This window comes from Pongo abelii, chromosome 7, assembly GCF_028885655.2.
Source record: "Pongo abelii isolate AG06213 chromosome 7, NHGRI_mPonAbe1-v2.0_pri, whole genome shotgun sequence".
Taxonomy (NCBI): Eukaryota; Metazoa; Chordata; class Mammalia; order Primates; family Hominidae; genus Pongo; species Pongo abelii.
The window spans coordinates 139,066,792-139,085,392 of record NC_071992.2 but is presented as its reverse complement, the minus strand read 5'-3'; positions in this window follow the sequence as shown (position 1 = coordinate 139,085,392).

Sequence of the window (18,601 nt, the reverse complement as noted above, 5' to 3'; positions counted from 1 at the left end):
TGAAGTCTGATTTTGAATAGTTTCCTTTTACATATCATACTTTTGGTATCATGTCGAAAAACTCTTTGCCTAGCCCTAGATCCTAAACCGTAGATCCTAAAGATTTTCTTACTTTTTATACATTCTTTTTTTAGGTTTTTTTTTTTTTTTTGAGACAGAGTCTTGCTCTGTTCCCCAGGCTGGAGTGCAGTGGCACAATTTTAGCTCACTGCAACCTCGTGCCTCAGCCTCCTGAGTAGCTGGGACTACAGGCATGCACCACGATGTCCAGCTACTTTTTGTATTTTTAGTAGAGATGGGGTTTTGCCATGTTGGCCAGGCAAGTCTTCAACTCTTGGTCTCACATGATCCACCCACCTCAGCCTCCCAAAGTGCTGGAATTACAGTTATAAGCCACCGAGTCTGGCCAAGATTTTCTCTTATGTTTCATTCTGAAAGTGTTATAGTTTTTATGTTTTATATTTAAGTCTGTGATCCATTTTGAGTTAATTTTTGTATGATTTAGATTGACGTTCCTTTTTCACCTATGGATGTCCAATTGCTCCAGACATTTATTGAGAAAACTTTTTTCTTCATTGAATTGATTTTGCACTTTTGTCAAAAATCAGTTAGAGATACAGGTGTGGGTCTATTTCTGAATTCTCTTTTCTGTTCCATTATTCTATGTGTGTATCCCTAAACCAGTACCATACAATTGGATTACCATAGCTATATAATAAGTCTTGAAACTGAATAAGTCTTGTAACTGATTGCTCCCATTTTATTCTTCTTTTTCAAGATTATTTTAGATAGTCTATTTTTTGGTCTGTCTCTATACATTTTAGAATAATATAGTCTAGGTCTATAACAATCCTTGCTGGGATTAAGATAGGAGCTGCATTTAACCTCTATGTCAATTTGGGGACAACTGACACTTTTACTAGGTTAAGTCTTCTAATCCATAAATACAATATGTCTTTACATTATTTAGATATTCTTTGACTTTTTTCGTTAGCATTGTATAGTTTCTAGCATACAAGTCCTTACGTGCTTTGCTATTTTTATACCTAAGTATTAGTTTTGAGTGATTGTAAATAGTATTTGTATATTTTATTTTGGTATCCATTTGCTCATTGCTAGTATTAATATATAAAAATATAATTGATTCTATGTTTATCTTGTATCCTGCAACTTTATTGAACTCATTTATTAGTTTTAGGATTTTTTTTGGTAGATTCCTTGGGGTTTTTTTGTATAGACAATCATGTCTTCTGCAGGAACAATATTATTTCTTTCTTTTCAATATATTAATATATACCATTTATTGCCTTCTTGCACTAGCTACGACTTCTAGCACTATGTTGAATAAGAGTGGTGAGAGCGGACACTTTCCTTGCTCTCAATCATAGAGGGAAAGCTTTCAGTCTTTCATTATTAAGCATAATATTTGTTATAGGATTTTTGCAAATCCTACTGATCAAGATGAGGAAATCCTCCACTATTCTTATTTTCTGAGAGTTTTTTTTTTAACTATGAATGGCTGTTGAATTTTGTCAAATGCTGTGTCTATGTTTATTGATTTAATCATATGATTACCTTCTTTTAGCCTGTTACTGTGGTGGGTTATGTTTACTATGCCATGATTGTACATTGATTCTCAAATATCAAACCAGTCATGCATCGGTGGAATAAAACCCCCTTGATCATGTATACACCACACACTTTTCATATGTTGATTAATTCTATCTGTTAATATTTTATTAAGGATTTCTATGACTATGTCTAATATTATGTCCATATTCATAAGGGATATTGGTCTGCAGTTTTCTTTTTTGTGTTGACCTTGGGTTTGAGATGATGGTAATACTAGCTTCATAAAACAAATTGAGAAGTGTCCCCACTTCTATTTTTCACAGAGTCATTGTACAGAATTTAGTTAATCCTTCTTCAAACATTTGGTAGATTCTTTTGTGAGACAATCTGAGCCTGTAGATTTCTTTTTTTGGAGTTTACAAATTATTGATTCAATTTTCTTAATATTATAGGGCTATTCAAATTATCTGTTTCATATTGAGTGAGCTGTGGTGGCTTGTGTTTTTAGATGAACTGGACCATTTTGTCTAAGTTATTAAATTTATGTGTGTAGAGTTATTCATAGTATTACTTTATTATCCCTTTGATGTTTTCAGGATCTGTAATGACATCCTCTGTTTCATTCCTGATATTGGTAATTTGTGTCTTCTCTCTTTTTCCTTTGTCAGTCTTGTTAGAGGTTTTACAGTTGTATAGCTCTTTCTTTCTTTTTTTAACTTTTATTTTAGGTCAGGGGTACATGTGCAGGTTTGTTATGTAGGTAAACTTGTATCATGGATTGTTGTACAGATTATTTCATCACCCAGGTATTAAACCTAGTACCCATTAGTTATTTTTTCTGATCCTCTCCCTCCTCCGGCCCTCCACCTTTTGGTAGGCCCCAGTGTATGTTCCCCGCTATGTGTCCATGTGTTCTCATCCTTTAGCTCTCACTTATAAGTTAGAACATGTAGTATTTGGTTTTCTGTTCCTGTGTTAGTTTGCTAAGGATGATGGCCTCCAGCTCCATCCACATTCCTGCAAAAGATATGATCTCATCCGTTTTTATGGCTGCATAGTATTCCCTGGTGTATATGTACCACATTTTCTTTATCCAGTCTACCATTGATGGGCATTCAGGTTGATTCCATGTCTTTGCTATTGTGAATAGTGCTGCAATGAACATAGGTGTGCATGTGTCTTTATGATAGGGACATTTGTATTCCTTTGGGTATATATCCAGTAATGGTATTGCTGGGTTGAATGGTATTTCTGGTTTTAGGTCTTTGAGGAATTGCCACACTGTTTTCTACAATGGCTGAACTAATTTACACTCCCATCAACAGTGTGTAAGTGTTCCTTTTTCTCTGCAATCTTGCCAGCACCTGTTATTTTTTGACTTTTTAGTGATGGCCATTCTGACTTGTGCGAGATGTTATCTCATTGTGGTTTTGATTTGCATTTCTCTAATGATCAGTGATTTGCATTTCTCTAATGATCAGCTTTTTGTTTTCATGTTTGTTGGTTGCATGTATGTCTTTTTTTGAGAAGTATCTGTTTAGGTCCTTTGCCCACTTTTTGATTGGGTTGTTTGTTTTTCTCATGTAAATTTGTTTGAGCTCCTTATAGATGCTGGATATTAGACCTTTGTCAGATGTATAGTTTGCAAACATTTTCTCCTATTCTGTAGGTTGTCTGTTTACTCGGTTGATAGTTTATTTTGCTGTGCAGAACCTCTTCAGTGTATAGTTCTTTCTAAAGAACTAGCTCCTTATTTCATTGAATTTTTCTTTGTTGGTTTTCTCTTTTCAATTTTATTATATTGGTTTCTGGTTTTATATTAGTGTATTAATTCATTTTCACACTGCTGATAAAGACATACCTAAGTCTGGGTAATTTACAAAGAAAAAAAGGTTTAATGGACTCACAGTTCCACGTAGCTAGGAAGGCCTCATAGTCATGGTGGAAGATGAAGAAAGAGCAAAGGGACTTCTTACATGGTTGTGGACAAGAGAGAATGAGAACCAAGTGAAAGGGGTTTCCCCTTATAAAACCATCAGCTCTTGTGAGATTTATTCCTATCATGAGAGCGATATGAGGGAAACCGCCCCCATGATTCAATTATCTCCCACCAGGTCCCTCTCACAACATGTGGGAATTATGAGAGCTATAATTTAAGATGAAATTGGGGAGGGGACACAAGCAAACCATATCGATTAGTATTTGATTTCTTCTTGCTTCGAATTTATTTTTCTTTTTTTCTTTTTTTATTTATTATTTATTATTATTATTATTATTATTATTATTATACTTTAGGTTTTATGGTACATGTGCGCAATGTGCAGGTAAGTTACATATGTATACATGTGCCATGCTGGTGCGCTGCACCCACTAACTCATCATCTAGCATTAGGTATATCTCCTAATGCTATCCCTCCCCCCTCCCCCCACCCCACAACAGTCCCCGAAGTGTGATGTTCCCCTTCCTGTGTCCATGTGTTCTCATTGTTCAATTCCCATCTATGAGTGAGAATATGCGGCGTTTGGTTTTTTGTTCTTGCGATAGTTTACTGAGAATGATGATTTCCAATTTCATCCATGTCCCTACAGAGGACATGAACTCATCATTTTTTATGGCTGCATAGTATTCCATGGTGTATATGTGCCACATTTTCTTAATCCAGTCTATCATTGTTGGACATTTGGGTTGGTTCCAAGTCTTTGCTATTGTGAATAATGCCGCAATAAACATACATGTGCATGTGTCTTTATAGCAGCATGATTTATAGTCCTTTGGGTATATACCCCGTAATGGGATGGCTGGGGCTTCGAATTTATTTTTCTTTTCTTTTTCCAGGTTCTCATGATGGAAGCTTAGGTTATTAATTTGAGGCTTTTCTTTCTTTCTTTTCTAATGTATGCATTTAATGCTATAAATTTCCCTCAGCACTGCTTTAGCTGTGACTTACAAATTCTCATGTTTGATTTTAATTTTTATTCAATTCAATGTAATTTAAAAAATTTCCTTTGAAACCTTCTCTTTGACCCATGGATCATCTAGAAGTGTGTTGCTTAGTTTTTAAGCATTTAGAGATTATTCCATTATCTTACCATAATTGATTTCTAGTTTGACTTCACTGAGGTTGGAAAATACGCTATTTATGATTTCCATTCTTTTAACTTTGTTAAAGTTTTTTTTGTAGACTAGTATATGGTTTATCCTTGTATATATTCCATGGACACTCAAATAAATGTGTGTTCTGCTGTTATTTGAGAAGAGTGTTCCAGCTATGTCTATTAGATTTTATTGGTTGATAGTGTTTTGAGTTCTATATCCTTGATTTTTGTCTAATTGTTTTTATTAATCATTGAGGGGACAGTGTTGAAGTCTCCAACTATAATTGTGGATTTGTCTAGTTCTCCTTTTCATTCTATTAATTTTTACTTCACAGGTTTTGCAGTTCTATTGCTTGGTGCATACACAGTGATCTTATTTGGGGTTCACTCAGCATTTTGAATCCCTAGTTTTATGTCTCTTCACAAACTTGGGATGTTTTCAGCCATTATTTCTTTGGGTAATCTTTCATCCCTGTTCTCTTTCTCATCTCTTTCTGGAACCCCAATGACACAAATGTTAGATCTTTTGCTATGGTCTGGCAGGTCCCTGAATTTTTTTTATTATTATAACTTTTTTCAATCTATTTTTTCTCTTATTCAGATTGTTCTGTGTTTAAATTCACTGATTCTTTCCTCTGCTCTTTCATTGTACTGTTGAGTCCAGCCACTGAGGTTTTATCTTCAGGTCTAAAATTTCCACTGGGTTTCCCTTTATATTCTTTATAGATCTTTGTGGAGACTTTTTATTTCTTTCCTGAGGCTTTCTATTTTTTATTTGTTTGCAACAAGCTCATATTTGCTCTATGAAGCATTTTGATCATGGGTGTTTTAAAATCATTGCCAGGGAATTCTAACATAATTTCATCATCTCTGTGTTGGCATCTAGTGATTGTTTTTTCATTCAATTTGACATCTTCCTGGTACTTGGTACGACAAGTGATTTTTGAAACATGGGAATTTTAAGATTAGGTTATGATACTCTGATCTTATTGAAAACTTCTGTTTTAACTGGCTTTCTCTGACATCACTCTGGCAGAAGAAAGAAGAGGGACTCTGCCTTGTTACTGCCAGGTGATGATGGAAGTCCAGGTTCTCCACTTGGCCTCTGTAGGTACCTGTTACTTCTGCGCAGGGGTAGGTGTTCCAGTGACACCATGATGGGGATGACCTTGTTACTGAAGGATTATGCTGAAACTCTCACCTCTCTACCACTTTAGTGGGAAGAGGAGGGACACCTCATTACTGCAGGATGAAGTTGAAAGTCCAGGCTCTCCACATGGTCTCCACTGAGATGAATGGTGATAAAATTCCTGATCTTTTCTTCGCCTTTTCTGATACTATCCTTAGTACAGCCCTGCAAGGGTGGAAGTCTCAGTTCCTTAGTCTGCCATTGTTGGCATGGGTGGGGGCAGGACCACAGTGTTTTTTTGTGGTGATTGGCTGGAGAGGAGTGATTATTATCTAAAAGATTTTTGTCTTGCTAGGCTGCCCCTTTCTTGGTCCTTTGGCTGGAGAGAGTGGGTTTTGGTTGAGTTTTGCTGGGACTTTTTTTATCTGTGCCTGTTAGTGTTTGCAGGTAGTTGGCTTCAACTCCAAGTCCAGGGTGTATTAGGCAAGAGAAAACCCGGGGAAATCACTGCCCAGTTGGTCGTTGTTCCTCAGGTCCTCCACTTCCTTCTCTCCACACTTGAGTCTTTTAACATTTGTTTTGCATATAATACTCAGGGTTTTTAGTTGTATCTTGCAGGCAGAAGCTCTAAACAATGGGATTTTAAAGCCATTTTTCTAGGATTACCATAAGCACTTTGAGCCTGTCTGATGGTGATTATGCTATAGCAGTGCCTTATAAGGGATGTTCATTTGCTCTTAGGGAGGGAACTGGGCACTTCAGGGACATCCTGGCTGGAAGGCCTGCTTTTGGCGTAATCTGGATCTTTAAAGGGTCATAATTCACGTCCCTTTTAGAGAAATCAAGGAAACATGTCAATCAGCATTGACACAGGGTGTCCAAGCTTGTCTTTCGAGCTTGGAAAGTTTCATGAAAGTTTGAAACTTTGAGTAGGACATGTGAAAAGAGCCCCAAGAAGGATTCAGCAGATGTGGCCTGCTGTGTGTCCTCAAGCAATCCATTTCAACTTCCTGGGCTTCCGTTTCTCCACCTCAAACTCAGGAAAGACAAGGATGGACCAACTCGGGGTTTCTACACTTCCACCATTTACAGAGCACCAGCTTGAGTTTGCTGTGGCAGTACCTCCTGCTTCTCCATTTACTGAAGACTTTGCTCCAAATGGACTCACTTGGAAGAGGAAACTTCATGTTGCTGTGGGACGTGTGCCCCTTGGCAGGAGGATGGCTGAGCAGACCCAGCACACACAGGACCAGCGCTTAGTCATGGGGCCCTGTGAGGTTTCAAGCCCAGCCTGAAAGAAATGTTCACTGGGGCTTATCAGTTCAGGTTGACCCCTTGACCCTAACTCAGATGCTGAGGAAGCATGTCCCGCTCACAGCAGGTGGTTATGAAGCTTTCCAAACACAGATGCCAAGCGCTTCACGTAGCCTCCGTGGTAGTCCACACTCCCCGGACTGTAGACAGAACATCTGTTGTTGGTTCATGTGAAAACTTCCAGCCATGCCCCTCCTCCCTCCCTGCAGTTCTAAGGCACTTAATTTAAAAAAAGCTTCCCTTATTCCTAAACATTGTGGAGCAAACATTTAACATCATCCTGTTGCCTTTAACACACCTTCTGCTCATCCTCCCATGACAAAATGTTGCTTGCCAACACAGTTACTCTTGAAAGGAAAGTGAATTAAAATTCATCTCCTTGGGAGCACTTGTGAAGAGAAGAACTTCATGGCCCCGTGTGTTAATTGGAGAGTTTCTGAGGACCCAGCGCAACTGGGGATTAGCTACATAACACCATACCCCAGTCAGCCCCTCTCAATCCCCTCCCAGGATGGAACCCAGGAGCTGCCAGGGTGGGTGACTACTCCTCAGCAGGCCAGGTTTCCAGCTGGGAGATGGCTCCCCGGAGGGCTGGAAAGGCAGTTAGCACATCCCAGCTGGGGCTGCGTGTAGGGCTCTTGTTTCTATTTTCAACTCATTCACTACCTGTCAAAAATGCTCAATTCCATTGTTTTGAAATGTCCGAACCTATGAAGGCAGCATCCCTGCCTTTTCTGTTTCCTGTCGCATCTTCTAACATTTAGAATTGTGTCTGGCTCTGGCATATGGTAGATGCTCAATAAATATTTATTGGATGAGTAAATTCCATAGTTGTCTTCACTGAACTCTAAGTTCTATTTGTCAAGGACCATTTCTGTCTTATTTAATCTCTAAGGCTTAATATGGTATGGGGCATGTCGTATATGATCAATAAATAGCTACTGAACTGAGCTGCTTCTGGGACATTCTTATTACGCCTTAGGAGAATCTCTGTGGCCTCACTGTTAGGAGCAGGGCTTTGGAGTTAAGCAGTCCTGAGTGAGAATACTTACTCAGCTACTTTTTCTCTGGGGATCTTGAGGCATGTACTTTCAGCTCCTTGACTCTCTGCTTCCTATGGGAAAGACAGGGATAATAATACCTACTAACTTTTTTCAATGCATGGGGTTTTTGGAGAGTTAAATTGCAGGGGCATAACACTTAATAAATGATAATTATAACTGTTGTTGTTGACATTATGTCTCACTTCTATTTCTTAGGCAGCTAATCATGTCCACACTACTTGGTTGGGTGTTAAGTGGAAAAGGTGACCTGGTAGTGTGTCAGAGAGCGGGACAGTACCTGAGTTCTGCTTCTAGGCCAGTGACTCTCAGTCTGGAGCCCAAAGGGTGATCTGGGTGCTTTGAGAATTACTCGCAGGTTGTGAAAGAACCCAGTGAAAATCCCAATTGTCCTTGATGAAAATGCATTGTGTTGGGTGGGAAGGGGAGGGGGGAGGGGTGGTGCATGCCAATGGGCATGGATCAAAGCCACACAAGACTTCAAGAAAACAATGAATCCATCATTACATAATAAGTGCTGTCTTGTAGACAAAAGATTTCCATGGCTGGAGGTTTTGAGGGGAAATAACAAAGGGGCCTAAACATTGTTATTTAATGACTCTCAGTCTTCGCTTCTCCCTGAGGGCTAGAACACAGATAGAGTAAAGCCCGGTGGTTAAGTTTAGGAGCTCTTGATTCACCTCCTGGAATGGAAGCCTGACTCTTCAGTGTACTGCCTTGGGCAGATTACTACCCCCCTCCTTTGTCCTCATCTATAAAATGGAGATAATAGTAGCCATGCTGATTATGAGAGTTAAATGAAGCAATTCACATAAAGAGCTTAAAGCAACACCTGGCCCACAGTAGATGGTTGCCTGCCATTTTTGAATTGTCCTGATGGCTTTTCCTTTTTCCCAGGTGATATTCTCCAGTCAGCTTGCTGGCTTCCCGCTCACCACCTATCATGTTCTCCTGACTCAGGCTGGTTGTGGGGAGCAGATGTGGACCCAACACTCGCCTGGGGCCTGCCATGATGGTGTCAGGGGAGGATGACCTCAGCCCCGGCATGCTTCCTGATGACCGCGGCCTTCTATTTATACACCGAGCACTGGGCTTGCCTGGAGAACGCCAGCATTGCATCTGCAACACCATCAGCTTGTCTGTTACCTGGAGTCTGGAATCATCCTTTGCTGTTATTATCATAAAGACTCCCAGAATTGTAGAATGGCAGAGCTGATGTCAATATCACAACAGCCTCTTAAATTTTACCAACAGCAGTTGTCATGACCATGTCCAATGCAGGAAACACTGGTCCCAGTGCTTGAATTTGCTCCCTTTTTACTGTTATCTCTTGCTCAGTTTCTACAAAAGCCCCTTAGAAGTGGAACTTAGAAGTGGAACTACTGGAACTAAGCATGTGCTGCAATATTTTTTTTTAAATCTGTTTTATGAGCAAGCAAGTTTTAGAACGTGGAGCTGACACAGCATTTCTAAGATTCATAGTAACCACGAGAGTTGGACAATGACAATGCCGGGACAGGGTCTAGAGAAAAGCGAGTGGTGGAGAGTTCCTTTTCTAGGAGGATTTGAGAATCAGCCAAATGCATTATTCCCCCAACAGCTTCTTCTTCATCCTATGTGTCCAATACTCTCAGTCCTGTGGGTTAAGCCTTTGCTTAAGGCAGGCAGCATCATATGGTAGAATGAACCTGGGCTCCAAAATCAAACACATCTCAAGTCAGGTATCAGTTCTGCAATTTTTAAGCTGTGTGACCAAGAAAAGTTACTTACCATTTCTGAGCCTCAGCATCTTCACCTGTAAAATAAGGCTAATACCTTCACTCAACTTATAGAGTGGTTGTGAGGATTACATAAACCTATCAATGTAAACACACAATATACATTAGCTATTATATTAATATGTTAGCTATTATTATTATTAACTTCAAGGCCATAGAACCCCAAATGGCAAATGCTGACTGGACACAGAAGGATAAAAGCAATGCTCTGGGAAGGAGAAGGAGATGTGGTAAGGCTGGGACTCTAGTCCCAGCAGACTAGGGGTCCGTGTAAGGTCCCAGGAAGCCAGGGCAAGGGGTGAGAAGGTGATGCAATAACGCCAGAGATAACCTTTGTCAGCTTCCCAGTGTGGCCAGGGCCAGCTTGGTTAATGGTTAAGTGAGTGGTGCACATGGAAAGCCTTCTTGTGTACTTGGGACTAAATGTGGCTTGTGAAAAACATTCTCCCAATTAGCTAGGCATGGTGGCGGGCACCTGTAGTCCCAGCTACTCAGGAGGCTGAGACATGAGAACCTCTTGAACCCAGGAGGCGGAGGTTGCAGTGAGCTGAGATCCTGCCGCTGCACTCCAGCCTGGGCAACAAGAGCGAAACTCTGTCTCAAAACAAACAAAACAAACAAACACACACACACAAACAAAAAAACATTCCCCCAGAGAGGAGTCTCCTCAGGTTGTCTCTGCTGGAAGGGCTGTGTAGAATGTGATCAGGAACTCCCCTTCCACTGTGGAGAAGCTCTGATATCGTTGCCATTGTTGCTGCAGGCATTGTTGCCACTGTCCTCTCTCCACAGTAGCCACTAGCATATGAAGTACCAAGTACTGTGCTAAGACATGCATTGACATGCATTTTCTCTTCCCAACAATACCATGAGAGACATATTATTATCTTACTGTTAAGGAAACTGAGACTCAAAGAATTGAATTGCTTAAGGTCACACAATGACTAAGTGGTAGAGCTGGGATTTGAACCAGGTCTTGGTGTAACTCCAAATCAATATCTTTACTCACTACACTAGAATGCATGTTACCATCACTATCACCTTCGTTACTGCCATCATCGCCACTGCCACCACCATTACTAGCACCACTACCACGATCATCCTTATCATCCATTTCACAAAAAGCAAAATCACACACTGTATGTCATCTCTTTTAATATTCACAACATGATAAATATGATTTTATCATGTTGTGATAAAATGATATTTTATCACAAGATGGAGACGATCATGATAAATATGATCGTCTCCATCTTGTATGTGAATTAAATGAGTTATTACATGCAAGTGTTTAGAGCAGTAACTGGTACATACTAAGCTCTTAATGAGTCTTGTTTATTATTATTATTAACAACTCGATACTACCCAGTTCAGATCCACCGGTGAAGTCACTGGGGCCTTAACCTGGGCCAAATCTCCCCCCTGGGGCTCTACGGCAAGGAAGAGTGTGATCCTTGAATGTCTCACCACTGCCCACCTGTAATGTGACCCACGTGGCCTCTGACTCCTGGGCTGCTGAAGAGGTGTGCAGGAGTTGGCCCCAATGACACTGCACCCATGAGACTAATGTTTGAGATGAGCAACCTTTCTGCCTGTATAAGAAGCCTTTGCACAGGGCCCTAAGATGAGGCTAGGAAGGCGGAACCCCATAAAGTCCCGCTTCCAGGTGCCACTTTGGGCAGGTTTTGTGTTCCTGGCTGGTTCTCCTTTAGGTTGTTGTTGTCGTACCTGGGTTGCCCCAGTTCTGCTTCTGGGAGTGCGTGGCTCACATAGCTGGGGCTTCTTTTCTCCCACCAGTTTCTTTCTCCATTCCTCTCCCCTTCGTGTCATCCATACTTTACTTACCCCATGGCTGCTCTTCCAGGTGTTTTATTTTTTACAAATAATACCTGTGGCTTGTATTTCAGTGATGTTTTTCCTCACTTGTTCAGAGTCCAGATTTTTCAAAACTTGCTAGGTATCTGACTGGAAAACCTGGCAAATTTTTGGTCTTGAGTACTGTGACTGTAACTTTCCCAGTACCATACAGCTGCAAAGGACGTGTGTGTGGCGGTGGGGTGGGGTGGGGTGGGGAGGCCAGGGCAAGTCCCAGGTCTGGCTGGACTTAGATCCCTCCGTGAACACTTACCCATTCTGGGGGTGACCCTGCCCCAGAATTCATGGGGTACTACCTGGTGGCTTAGATGGGCTGTGTGTCTCACATTCCACAGCCAGCGATTCTTCTCATATAAAGTCACATGGAGGAAGCCCTGAGACCCCAGCTCCGGGTTTTTCTGATTCTTGGACATGCAGCCTCAAAGAAGACATTGTAAAGACACACACACAAAAGGTAGACATTAAAGTAAGATGGAAGTATGTTGGAGGCAGAGATGGGGTATGTGCTCATTGCCTGCATGCTATTTTGCACACGTGTGTGTGTGTGTGTTTGTGTCACTCCAAGAAACCATGGGTATACAATGTTTTGAGTAGGCCAGAGTTTTACAGCTGGACAGACCTAGAGTCTAGTTCTGCCCACGCCAACCCCCCTCCCTTCCCATCGTTAACTGCGTGGGAGACAGAAAAAGGGTAGTTACAAGTGTGGGCTCAGGAATTTAGTTTGCCTGGGTTCAAACTGTGCTTGCATTGCTCATATCAATGAAATCTTAGGCAAATTGTTTGGTCTCTCTCAGCCTCAGTTTCCTCACCTGTAAAATGGAGATGATATTTATACTGACCTATATGGCTGTTGTGACAATCCAGTGAGATAAATGTGTATCAAGTACTCATCTCAGGGCCTGCAGTGTAAACTTGAATGAATCACAGCTGCTAGTTTCTATGCACATCTTATGAGGCCACTAACTGTTCATAGTCCCTCTCTTTTTTCTGTAACTGTGTCTGAGAAGGGAGACTGAGAGGCCTCTGACCTGCTTAACTTCACCTTGCCACTCTGCTGATCTGACCCGAAGATATGTCACTTGCCTGTCAGAGTCCTGTGAACAGAGGACAAAATTCTTGGCACTATTTGTCCAGCCTCTTAGTGGAGATGTCAGCCACATCTCTGCTGCTTTTCCTCGCTTTCTTGGCTTTATAATTTCTGATCTAATAACTTGGCCCATTGACCTCAAATTTTGCTGTGAGAGAGGGTTTTGTAGGCTTTTTCCAGCTGCATCCTTTGCTGGAGATGTTCTTGGGCCAGGAAAGTTCTTTATTCTCTTCTCTAATGCAAGGCAGATGCCATCCACCTAAAGGATGTGAGAAAGAGACTTCGCAGTTGGATTTCTGTTGTTCTATTGTGTGTTCAATAGTTGCTGGGGACATTGGCCATCCCTTGAGGTTCTCAGTTTAACTTATGGTACCTGAAAATGTCTGGCTCTGTGTCCCCAACTAAATCTCATTGTAGCTCCCATAATCCCCATGTGTTGTGGGAGGCACCCAGTGGGAGAGGATTGAATCATGGGGGAGGATCTTTTCCATGCTGTTCTCTGATAGTGAATGAGTCTCACGAGATCTGATGGTTTTAAAAATGGCAGTCTCCCTGCACAAGCTCTCTCTTTTTGCCTGCTGCCATCCACGTAAGACGTGACTTGCTCCTCCTTGCCTTCAGCCACGATTGTGAGGCTTCCCCAGCCACATGGAACTGTTAGTCCAATTAAACCTCTTTCTTTTGTAAATTGCCCAGTCTCAGGGATATCTGCATCAGCAGCATGAAAATGGACTAATACAGTGCCTAATGCACCTGCGTCCACAGGTGAATTGGCGCAGGTGGGAGTGGGGTGGGGGGGGGGGTGCACTAGATCCATAGGACCTGCAGGAGCTCTCTAAAAAAGGGGCTCAGCACATGGCTCCAGGTGTGGATGGCAGGATTCCTCTCTTCCTCACTCAGACCTTCAAGGAAGAGAGGGAAAGGTGGAAGAAACTGAGAGACTCCCTGCTCCTCCGACTCCAGGGGTGGATGGAACACAGGGAATACTCAGATGCCATTCTCTGCCCACCTTACCAATGGGACTGTGACTGTAGTCATCAGGTGGTTCTACCCTACTCAGGTGACCCTGTCACTTTGGCTACCCTTGACTATCTCATCCCACAAGAGGCAGCCATAGCATGGTGGAATGACACAGGTTTGGCATTGGAGTGATTTGGGCTTGCATCCTGGTCTTACCCCTTATTGTCCATGTGACATTGGGTAAGTTACTTAACCTCTCTGGATCTCAGTTTTCTCATATGAATAATGAGGATAATGATATACACTTTGTAAGTTCATGTGAGGACTGAAGTGAAATGACACATGAATGGTGTAGATACATAACATTCAATAAAAAAGTGGTTATTAAAGATACCTGATAAGATTATTTTAACTTGTGACACTAAAGAGAAAATAAACTGAGTGGTTGAGAATGACAAGAGTCACCATATAGAATAAGCTAAATGTGTTTATAGCTGTACTATGATGTGGGCTTGGTGTTTGCTGCTAATTCTCTCTTTCCCGAACATTGATGAAACTGATAGACAGGGGATGTCTTTGTTCTCCTTCCTGATCTCCTTTGCTGTCTTTGAGCTGGTTCTGAGGCATGCACTGATTCCATTTCCACATGCTACATCTCTCCCTGCTGATTCATGCCGGAACAGTTTCTTTCCTGCATCAGAGCTAATAAAAGAGTTACAGAGAATTCTTGGCCTCTCTGTCTCATAATTCCAAACTTTAAAGAACAGGGTCTTCCCCAACATCATGTCTATAGCAACAGCGATCTATGTTTCTATTAGCAACTGTACGGATCCAAGAAAATACTGGCTGCACAAATCTCCTTAGGTCTGCAAAGTCCTGATCCAGCACTCAGTGAATGCTGCTGGAGCTGTTTTTTCTTTTTTTAAAATAAGCCCTTTAAATAAATATAGATGCACAGGAGTTGCAAAGATAGTACAGAGAGGACACATGTACCATTCACCCAGTTTCCCCCAATGATTACATTTCACATACCTAGGGTACAATGTCAAAACCAGAAAACTGACATGGGAACAATGTGTGTGCATTGTTCTATGTCATTGATCACATGTGCAGATTTATGTAATCTAGATATAGAATTATTCCATCACTTAGGCAATGATCTACCTCTTGCTACCTAGCCCTTTATGGTCACATCTACCCACTCTTCCCCCACCATTCCTAACTCTTGGCAACCACTAGTCTACTTTCCAAACTGGGATACTTTTGGGAGTAGAAGGGGATGACATCAGTCATCAATTATTATGCTAGGACAACAGGTGTAAACTGGGAAATTTGGTCTCCTAATCAAATGTTTTATTTCTGGGTGTGTGGTTGGGAATGGAGTGGGGAGTGAAGCCTGCAGTGAAGTTCTATAGCTTGGGATGAAACACGTTTCAAGAGCTGTCTGAGAGATTTTCCCCTTTGGGTGGAGGGAGCTTCCATTGTCCTGCTGTGTAGTATGTGCCCCAGCATTTAATCATTCTGCACTCTTGCTTGCAAGAGTGTAGAGTAGCTTCTGCCTTCTATGGAAGTACCTGGAGAACAGGTTTAAGGATAATTCCTTGTTTTGCACCTATCTCAACCCACTGTGTTCTGCCCTGCACTCCCATTGCACCATGAAATTGTAATCACTCAGATTACCACTGACTTTTCGTTGCTACACCCTGTCCTTGAAACGTTGGAATTTTCCAGAATATTGGCTCAAGCTCCTCTCTCACCCTGCACTCTCTTGTTGTGTCATCTCACCACCCCATGTCTTTAATAATCACTTAGGGTGATGACATCCATGTTGATTAATTTCTCAGATTACTGTTTCTGCACTGACCTGGCTTCCTGTGATGAGGCTTAGCATTTCCAGTCTGCACAAGTGGCATTTATTCTAGCCTCTATACATTTGGGACTCCGGTTTAAAATTGCTTTTCTTTCTTCTCTTACCTAATCTCCCCTGCCTTGCTCCAAGTGAAGTATGGATCTAGTCTGTATTTTGTACACGTAAGAAGGTTAGTGCACCAATAATCATCTGTTGAATAATCCTACTGACTTGTTTTAACTTTGTAGCATGATCAGGGAATACTCACTCTTTGATTTGCTTTTTGCATTTTAATTGATGCTATATACAAGCAAGTGCACTGTGTTTTTTACTAAGGATATTCCCTTTCATTCTCAAGGTGACTGCTTTCTACTTGTCCTTTCCCACTTGTATTTCTTCTCAGTTTCCTTTTGTGCCCTAATCTTTTTTGGGGCTGGTATTTTGGTGTGGTTTTCCAAGAGGGGTACCCTGAGACAGCGGGTGACAATGAAAAATATCCCAGTATAGGAGCTACGTGTATAGAACTACATGACCTGGATCCTTCTATCCTTAATACCCAGCTCAGAAGCTATGCTCTTTGTGAAACTCTTTCTAGTTTCCCAATCAGAAATTATTTTCAGTTCTTTCAGGGTTCTTAAGCACTTCTTTTTAGCTCTGATTTCATCCTGCCTTGTGTCATAGGACACTTACATGCAGCTCTATTAGACTAACAACTCTTTGAGTACAGACGTGTGCTTTTTTTTTCTTTTTTTTTTTTGACAGAGTTTCTCTCTTGTTGCCCAGGCTGGAGTGCAATGGTGTGATCTCAGCTTACTGCAACCATCACCTCCCAGGTTCAAGCGATTCTCCTGCCTCAGCCTCCTGAGTAGCTGAAATTGAAAGTGCCTGCCACCATGTCCAGCTAAGTTTTTGCATTTTTAGTAGAGTTGGGGTTTCACCATGTTGGCCAGGCTGGTTTCGAACTCCTGACCTCAGGTGATCCACCCGCCTTGGCCTCCCAAAGTGCTGGAATTACAGGCATGAACCATGGTGCCCGGCTGAGACTGTGCTTTATTTTTCTTGGAGCCACCTCAATAGAATATTATCTTGCATATGGTAGATGCTTAGGAAAGGCTTGTAAAAATAATAGTTGTGTGACCTTAGGCAAGTCACTCTTCCTCTCTGGTCATTTTTTATTTCCTTATCTGTAAAATGAGGAAATACACAGGGTTGGAAACGATGATCTTTAAAACTCCTTTCTGCTCAAGAATACTTCAAAAAAAGGTAGCTATCTCCCTTGCTAGCTCTGTGAATTCTAGAATTGTCATCTGGAACCAGTCTATGTCCCCTGGAGCCCCTAGTCTAACTTCAGAGAGAATTGTGAAGCAGAGTTCTTGTAGTACTGACAGTCTTTCTAGGCTTTATGAGTGTACTACGTTGTCAAAAATAAAATTTACTTCCACCCCAGACAAACCAACCAATCAAAAAAAGACTAGAAGAAAAAAGCACTCATATAAACATTCACATGCATCTACATATGCACTGCATGTATGTGAACACACATCCCTTGTTTGTTGAAAAGAAAAGATTGCCTTATACCCAGAGAGATGATGAACGAAGAAGTAAGAGAATCAAACACATCGGTTCCCTTGCTTACTCTCTTTAGTTATTCTTTCCCCTTAGTTATTATTTATAATTTAAATATAACTATTGTTTAGGTGCAAGATATTTTTTATTACAGTTTGTATGGAAGAACCTTAGCAAGAAAAAGCAATTTGCACATTTTTTCCTTAAAAAGAAAAAAAAGAAAGAAAAGAAAAAAAAATGCTCTTCCTCTAACAACATCCTACAGTCCTTCTAAAATAAATCTTTCTTCTTAATTATTCCTGAATGGATGTCTCAATCTGTTTCATACGAATATAAAACTGTTGATACTAATTAAGAAAAAGAAAAACATGAGTAATTAGGAAAAATATTAAAAGTCTTTCTTACATTTGTAGAAGGCTTTGGAGTTAAATAAAATATGCTTTGTTATGAGTTATTTTATTTAATGATTAAAACAACCTATTGGAGGAAGTAAGTGAAGTGTTATAATCCCCATTTTATAGATGAGAAAACTGAGGCTCAGAGAGATTATCTTTCACAAAGTTATGCCTTTAGAAAACTGCTGAGTTCATTTATAGTTCAGGTTTTTTGGACTCTAAACCTATTGCTCCATGTTGTAGGATTCCTAATATTTGATGATATCAACAACAATTTATGTGTTCAATATAGAGCTTTACCCAAGTTTGCAGTTTCCTGGCAGAAATAATAAGCTTCATTTCATCTGATGAAAGCTTTTGTTATTATCTTCTCACGTTGTTGGTATTAATTTTAGATGAGTGACTTTTTAAAATCCATTCACATAAATATTAAGTCCTACTGTGCCCTTAGCCAGGATGTCTGGTGGGGAGCTGTGTTTCTGGTTTTAGTTAACTCAGCTATGCTGTGGTTTGCTCTATACAAAGGCAGGTTTGAACACAGGGGCAATCGATGTCTCAGGTGTGGAGGATGATGTGATGGCTTCTTGTTGATGAGGCTGTGGGGACAGAAAGGAGAAACAGATCATTGTATCCTTGGAAAGAATTGGGGAAGACAACCTAGAGAAAGGGGTGCTTGAACTGAGGTCTTAATTAGAAGTAATTCTTTCCCATGTGGTAGGGAGCATGGAGCAGTCATCCTAGGGAAAGGAGGTAGTGTGAGCAAATGTATGAAGGAAATACAGAGCATGGTGCATTTCAGGAGATGCAGCCTGTTGTAGCTGGGTGAAGGAGCCTGTTTCAAGTGGGGATAGGCTGATAAATATGGTTTGGCTGTGTTCCCATCCAAATCTCACCTTAAATTGTAGCTCTCATAATTCCC